Source organism: Canis aureus, chromosome X (assembly GCF_053574225.1).
Source record: "Canis aureus isolate CA01 chromosome X, VMU_Caureus_v.1.0, whole genome shotgun sequence".
Taxonomy (NCBI): Eukaryota; Metazoa; Chordata; class Mammalia; order Carnivora; family Canidae; genus Canis; species Canis aureus.
In genome coordinates this window covers 1,463,098-1,471,591 of record NC_135649.1, presented here as the reverse complement: position 1 = coordinate 1,471,591, position 8,494 = coordinate 1,463,098, and the positions used below count along the sequence as shown (strand labels likewise).

At 47.0% G+C, this 8,494-nt stretch overlaps 1 pseudogene; it reads right to left on the bottom strand.

Annotated features, from left to right (window-relative positions):
* Window positions 1-1,626: 1,626 nt before the first annotated feature.
* LOC144308312 (olfactory receptor 3A1-like) lies at window positions 1,627-2,123 on the bottom strand (annotated as a pseudogene).
* Window positions 2,124-8,494: the final 6,371 nt, after the last annotated feature.

The window sequence follows — 8,494 nt, the reverse complement described above, 5'->3', positions numbered from 1 at the left end:
GAACCAGTGTCTGGATACAAGGAAGTGTCTGTCAAGTGATTTGTGGTAGAGACACCATAAAAGCATCCAACTGGGACTCAGGTGAGCAAAGCATTCATGAGTCAAATAGTAAACAAAGCAGGATGCAAAATCCAGAAGGAAAAATCGAATAAACAACAAAGAACACCAATGTCTAATTACACAAAGGTGCTGATCTCTGTTATGGAAGAAACATGATAAATAAGATAAAACGACAAGCGACAAGTCAGGAAAACGTCAGTAACCCAAATGGTACACTAAATCTAATGCCTTTAAAATGCAAATAACTCCTAGAAATAAAGACATAAGAAGACAGAGCCCAGCAGGAAGTTGTACAAATCGCAGGAACCTGGTATCTGCGGGAAAAGAATCAGAAGCAGCCAATTTGAGGCACAGTATTGTTGCGGGTGGTGGAGTCCTCCTTGGGTGCACGGGGCTCTTGGTTCTCGGATCCCCCATGAGTGACACGAGGACCCACTCTCACAGAAAGCCAGCCAGAAGGAAGGTGACAGCACAAACTAGCTTACTAAGGACAGTACAATCTCAAGGAGGGAGAGGCGGCATGCCCGGAGCCAGTGATTGCACCCGGGCTGGGGGGTCTTTCCTTGTTTGTTTGCAGAGGTCACGGGTTAAGGCTGGCAGCGGGGTCTCCGACCAACGTTGTGTCTCATCCAAGGGGCTCCTACCAGTTGGGGTGGGGGGTGAAACCCAGTGTACATCTGTGATAATGAAGCCATAGGTGACCCTGGGGCTGAGGTGGAAGAGGAGAGCAGGTGGCCTCAGCCGTGTGGGTCCTGGTCTGTTAGCAGCCCTCCCCCTTCTCCCTCCTCCCCCTTTCCCCTCCTCCCCTCCTCCTCCCCTTCTCCCTCCTTCCACTTCCCCCTTTCCCCTTCTCCTCCTTCCTCCTCCCCTCTCCTCCCCCATCCCACTCCCCTCTCTTTTCCCTTTAGTCTCCTCCCCTTCCCCTTCCTCCACCCACCACCTCCATCTCTTGTCCCCTCCTCCTCCCCCACCCACTCTTCCCCCTTGGAAGCCCCAAGGCAAGACATTCAAAGCCACAATCAGGATGCTGTGCCCTGAGGCTTGTAACATGTCCCCTACTGTCAGGGCCCCTGCCTGCAGCTCAGTTCTAATCTGCCTACTTTATCAGTAGGATCCTATTGATGTAAAAAAAGAGTCACGGTTGCAGGTCACTATATCCTGGGGAAAAACCTGCAAGAACACACACGAAACTGTTCCTCGTGGTTACCACAGACCCTGAGGTGATGAGGCATTTTTACTTTCTAACAACACGCCTTGGCGTAAGGCATGAATGATTTTATATTGAGTGTGTATCCTAGTGGGAAAAACTGCAACATGTCTAAGCACCGGGAAGTGTGAACACACTGTGATTCGGGTTTTGCTGTCCTCCCTGGAACTCTGCACGCGCATACCTTTGTAGTTCCCAAAGAAGCCTGGAAGCACCCAGCAAGATGTACCCAGGGCATCTCTCTGGGTGGTGAGACCCCAGAGGGCATGTTCCCGGTGTCACCTTATAAGTTTCTGGGAGTGCACAGCTCAGCCAATGACCGTGTTTCGCCTCCACAAATAGAAAACAAGGTGTTAGAATCAAACACCAGGATGGAAATGCTTCCAGGGCACAACCAGGGCCTGGGGTGCGAGGGCCACCGCAAAACTGAAGAAGAACAGGGGAAGCTTGGTGGCCCACGTGCGGGAGCGAGAGAGCTTGGTTGGCGGGCGGAGGACCTGGAAGAAGTGGGTGAGGAGGCGAGGCCCGCAGAGCTGGAGCAGAGCGGCCAGGGTGCTGTGGGTGGGCACTGGCCAAGGCGAGCAGGCAGGCAGTGGGGTCCAGCCCCGTGCCGGTCCCCTGGCCCATGAGGTCTCAGTAGTGCAGCAGCTGGCAGAGGGCCGCAGAGCCATCACCGGCCACAGCTGTGGTCAGGAGGCACTCCCAGGTGCTAGGACGTGAGTGAAGATCATCTGGGTGAGGCAAGCTCCGTGGGGCACAGGCCACACTGCCGCCAGCAGGCGTGCCAGTGCTGGGGCACCGTGTTGGAGATATAGGCAGTGTCCTGCAGCTACAGGTTGGCTAAGAAGAAGTACATGGGGGGAGGGGTGGAGTCGGGAGTCCAGCACAGTAAGGCTGACGATGCCCAGGTGCCCAACCATAGCCATTATGTAGACCAGCAGAAAGATCTCGAAGAGCAAGGGCCTCAACTTTGTGCCAGCCAGCCCTTCCAGAAGAAACTGGGATCCTAGGGTCTCGTTCCCCAGCCGCATGCAGTCATGAACGGAAACCTGTAGAGTCGACTCAGCATCACATGAGGATCTAACCGAGGTTCTAATTTACAAGAGGGAGTGGGGACAAGGGAAGGTCCAGAGACAAAGAAGACAGGTTCCAAGCTTAGGACAATGAGACTCGGAATGGAAGGAGTGAGGTTAGACTTGGGAGGACAGTGGTGAGGTGGAGGCCTGGGGAGCCGGACCGGTAACCCCACACCCAGAGAGGTGCACGACCTGGAAGCCTCGGTGTGCCCACCTCCCATAAGGGTGTCAGTCAATCCCTCATAAACGCCCTTGTGTTTTTTTTTTTTTTGCGTGTGTGTGTGTGTTTTTTAAAGATTTATTTATTTACTTATTCATGAGAGATATATATATAGAGAGAGGCAGAGACACAGGAGGAGGAAAGAAGCAGGCTCCATCCCGGGAGCCCAACCTGGGACTTGATCCCTGGCCTCCAGGATCATGCTGTGGGTCAAAGGCAGGTGCTAAACCGCTGAGCCACCCAGGGACTCCCCAGAAACGCCTATCTGAATGAGGAACCTGGACCCTGTAATCATCTGTGCCGGACCCCTTACTTCCCCAGCGCCCACCCAGCAGAGCCCCAACCCGGGATCAGTGATAAGACATTCATCGTGTCCCTCCTTCTCCTGCTCTGGACCTCCCGGTACCTCCCATGTCACACGGGGTCAAAGCCACAGTCCTGCCCGAGGCTCACCGGGCCCTCTGTGATACGCTCTCTCCTCTCCTCTGTCATCAGGCAACAAGTCCGGCAGCTCCTTGCCCCGAATCACATCTGCACATGGACCCGCAGCAGCAGACACCCTGGCCTGGTGCCTGCCTCCACAGGAGACGGCTCTGCCCTCCCTCCCGTGGTGAACTGACCCTGTTTCTCTGGCTGCTCTCATGGTGCCAGCCCTGTAGGTAATCGTTTCACATATGAATGTACTAAATACCACGGAATTTTCACCTTAAAATGGATTGTTGTATGTTAAGTCTTCTTGTAAGTTAATGGCTCATACAACAGTCCACCACCCTCAAGAAAAAGAGAAGGCAAAATAAAGGTTTTTGGTGACATACAGAAGCTGAGATCCTTTGTTGTCAGCAGAAAGCCTGCACTACGAGAAATGCTAAAGAACATTCTCCACCAGGAAGGGTAATACCAGATGGGAGCTTGGACCTACGTGCAGTAACGCACAGTTCCAGACATGGAAAGTACGTGGGTGAATATAAAAGATTTTTTCTCTCTTTAAAATTTCTTTCTACCATAGCAAACCATTTAAAGCAAAAGTATTCACCACATGATGTGGGCTTTGTAACCTCCATAGGGAATGAAATGCACGACAGCAATAGCACAAAGCACAGGAGTGGGTAATTGGAGGTATACTGTTGTCATGTTCTATGATATAAAATCTATACACATATAGTGAAATTCTAGAAATTACTTATCTGAAAGAAGGCATGAAAAGATGGAGAGGGGAACACAGAACACATGAGACAAAGAGAAGTTAAATAGCAGGATGGTAGATTTCAACTCAGCCGTGTCACTACTTACATTTATTGTAAATTATCTACATGGTGCAACTAAAAAGCAGAGATTGCCAGACTGGATAAAAAAAGGCAAAGCAAAACTATATGCTAAGCATAAGAAATCTGCCTCAAATGTGAAGCATGATATAAGGAAAAAGATGGATAAAGATATATACTGAGCAAACTCAATAGTAAGAAAGTTTGAGTGGCTGTACCTATACGCAGAGTAGACTTCAGGACAAGGGAGATGACTGGATGGAGGATGTTTGCTAATGATAAAGGGTTCACTTTGTGAAGAAAACCTAAAACTCTAAATATGTGTGCACTACTAATAACAGGGCTCCAAAATACATGAAAGAAAACTCACAGAAAAAAAAAAAAGAGAAATAGATGAATCCACAATTGGAGAAACATTTTTACACTCCTTTTTCATAACTGATAGGACAATATTGCAGAAAATCAGACATAAGAGAGCAAATTAAAATCTAAATACACAGTGCGAAAGAAGTAATGAAGATAAGAGCAGATGTGAATAAAATGTTACATGGGAAAACAATAGAGAAAATACATGAAACTGAAAGCTTTCTTTTTTTTAATAAATTTATTTTTTATTGCTGTTCAATTTGCCAACATAGAGAATAACACCCAGTGCTCACCCTGTCAAGTGCCCCCCTCAGTGCCCGTCACCCATTCACCCCCACCCCCCACCCTCCTCCCCTTCCACCACCCCTAGTTCGTTTCCCAGAGTTAGGAGTCTCTCATGTTCTGTCTCCCTTTCTGATATTTCCCACACATTTCTTCTCCCTTCCCTTATATTCCCTTTCACTATTATTTATATTCCCCAAATGAATGAGAACATACACTGTTTGTCCTTCTCCAATTGACTTACTTCACTCAGCATCATACTGAAAAAAAAATACCAAGGGGGAAGCCCTGGTGGCGCAGACCTTTAGCGCCACCTGCAGCCCAGGGCGTGGTCCTGGAGTCCCAGGATCAAGTCCCATGTCTGGGTCCCTGCATGGAGCCTGCTTCTCCTCTGTGTCTCTACGTCTCTCTCTCTCTCTCTCATGAATAAATAAAATATTTAAAAAGAAACAAGAAAACGGATTTTTTTAAAAAAATAACGTAACCAGGGATTATCAGGAATAATATTTGTGGATACGTTTCCCAACATAGAGAAAATGGACAAATTCTTTGAATAACACAATTTACCTAAACTGACTCGAGAAGAAATAGAAAACCTGAATATCCCCAAGTCTATAAGAGAAATGGAACAGAAAACTCCAGGCCCACATGGCTTTACTGGCAGATACAACCAAATACTTAACGGAGAAATATTACCAATCCTATCCAAATTCTTTCAGAAAGCAGAGGAGGGGAAACACTTCCCAAATCATTGTATGAGGCCAGCATTACACAACACAAAAACCATATGAAGACATTGCTAAGAAAAGAAAACCCTAGATCAAAGTCCTTCATGAAGTGACACAGAAAAAACTTGATTAAATATTAGCTAATTCAGTCCAACAATATATAAAGAGGATCATACAATCGTGACCTTATCCCAAGAATGAAAGATTGGTTTTCTCTAAAAAAATAAAATAAAATAAAAAAATCAAAAAATAAATAAATAAAATAAAATCAGGGTCATTCATCATATTAAGAAAACAAAGGAGAGAGAACATGCCATCATTTCAATAGATGCAGAAGAAATGCATTAGACAAAATCCAACAACCACTCATGAGAAACGCTCTCAGAGAACTAGGCCTAGAGGGAAACTTTCTTAATCTGATAAAGGGAATCTACAAACATCTTACAGCTAACATGATACCTAATGCTGAAAGATACACACACACACACACACGCACGCACACATGCCTTCCCCCAGCCAACCCACCCCTTCACCCCCGAGCAAACTTTGAGAAACAAGGTATGGATGTTCACCACTTCTATTCAACACCCTCCTGGAAATCCTAGGCAGTGCACTAGGCAAGAAAGAGAAATAAGAGAGTTGCAGATTGAAGGAAAAAAGAAGTAGAATCATCTTTATTCACAGACGTGTATGTAAGAAATCCTAAGTAATCTACAAAAGGAAAGGAGTGAAAATAAAAAACAAATCACTATCGTTGACACTAGCATGCCCAAACCTGACATGCTGGGTGACACCTCTAATAACGTGTGCAAAAGGTTTACAATGAGGCTCAAAGCTATTGGTAAGAGGCATCAAAGGAAACCTACATGAATGGAGAAGCGTATCATGCACACGGATCGGAAGACACAGTGTTCTTCAGATGGAGAGAGAGAGAGAGACACGCACACACACACAATGGACTCCTACTCAGTCATCAAAAAATGAAATCTTGCCATTGCCATTTGCAACAACGTGGAGGAACTAGAGGGTATGATGGAAGCAAAATAAGTCAGAGAAAGACAATTATCATATGATCTCACTCGTACGGGGAACTTAAGACACAACACAGAGGATCATAGGGGAGGGGAGGGAAGCGATAAAACTAGATGAAATCTCCCCCTGCCTATGTCCCTGTGCTCTCTCTGTGTCTCTCATGAATACATATATAGAATCCTAAAAAAAAAAAAAAAAAAAAAAAAGGATTCTTGGGCCCTGACATAGGACATCCCATCGATACTATCAACTACCTTGCTTGATGTCCTTACAACACTAAATTCATAATCTAAACTTTAGATGTGTGTGTACTGCACATTCTTTTCCAGTACAAGTATGTTTGATGTGCATTTGCTGGGCCACACACCAATTCTCAAGAAATCTGAAATTTAAGTATTGAAATTTCACCGAGTATGCCTCTGACCAGCCATACCTTCTTCTTGATTTTCGAGGAAAAACTTTCAAATTTTCACTGTTGAGTATGATATTAGCTGTGGGGTTTGTTTTTTATATCGGGGAATGCTAATTCTATCCCCCATTTATTGAAGGTTTTTGCTATGAAAATATGTTGTCTTTTGTCGAATGCATTTTGTGTGTCTATGGATCATGTGATTTTTATCTTTCACTCAAACAGGTGATGTTTCACATTTCTAGATGAGCATGTGTGGAAACATCCTTGTTCTCTGCCTAGGGGTCCCCCCTGCACACACCTGAGATGACAGCTGCCTGCCCAGTAGAAAATCAGAAATAGGACTGACAGAGACAATTGAGGCCCAGGCTTTGGTGACATTGCTCAATGTCACAAGCCATTCTAGACACTGGTCACCCTCTTGCTTGGATGCCTTCCTCACAGACAAGACAGGGTTGCCTTTATTTTCCCAACTTCCGGCAGACCTATTCACAGACCCACAGACGGGGACAAATTCATAAATGTGTCGTCACAGAGTTCTGCACAGCTCAGTCTCTCTGCAAACAGCGGTGGTTCTCCCCCAGACAATGCCTTGTTCCTCCTGTGTCCAACCCAGAGACTCACCTGTTGCAATGGGGCCTTGCCCATCCCCTCCTCGGGCCACTGTGTGCCTCGAGAGCAGCCCCACTGTGCTGTGAAATCAGGGCATCTTGCAGGGACAGGCGGAGAAGAACCCACTTCATCTCTCCTCCCCACTTCAGGGAGACCAGTTCCCCTTTGTCTTTTCCTCAAGGGCCCGCGTCCTGACTTTAGGGAAGAAGGCAGCAGCATAATGAGCTGGAAAACCACTTTGGGGACAGATGATGCAATAGAGAGCCACACAGAGGAAGGCGCTCGGGAAATCCCAGGGAACCCCAGGGAATGAGGCCCCAGATAATAGGTGAGTCGAGAGGGTGGAGTGGGACCCACGTAACCGGTTGTCCTAGCACTTTTCTTCCCAGATCGGAATCAATGCCAATTCGCCACAAAATCTTACTTAGTATTTTGATGTTAGACATTAATATATAAATGAAAGGATACAACTAAGGAAATATTCTCACATGCTGATAGTAGTTACTGTTGAATAATGACACAATTATTTCTCCCATTTCCTAAATTGTCTTCAGTTGCCTTATGCTATGGTATCTGGATCCCAGGACCTCCTTTCCAACCTGAGAACAAAGCCAAGAAGTTTCGGAGGAGGAGAAGCTAAAATTAAACCCGATGCAGAATGGAAGCTGTTTTATTTCCTATATCTAATAAACATTTAATCACCAAACAGAACATGTGCACCCCAAGCCCATAAAGCAGCAACTACTACAGGAATCAGTACCCTAGCGAGGGGTGCCTAGGATGGGACAGGAACTTGGGTTTGGTGCCCTCTTGCCCGCTGCGGCTTAGCAGAAAAGGGAGGCACACGGCGCTGCATGGTCCGAGTCACCAGGGAGAGGTGGTCAAGGCAGGAGGTGACAGGAATTTGGAGCTGGGCAGGGTCATCGGCAGTCAATCCTCTAACAGGGAGGACAAAATAAAATTCAAGTGAGAGGGGAGGAGGTGGATGTCTGCCCCTTCACACTGCAACGGTCCTGGAGCATCACGCCCCTTCCTGAGACTTAAGCCTTCCCTGTTCCCCTGTCTCCATTACAGCTCCTCCTGCACTGCCATTGTCCTGGGCCAGCTGCCACCACCTTCTCCTTGCCCATTCCAGATCCACCTCAGGCAGGATGCTGCCGATCGCATGAGCTCCATCTGAACTGGCCCTCGGAGCTCAGGGTGCGGAGTCAGTGTCTGGGCCACCGCCTGCCTGCTCGCC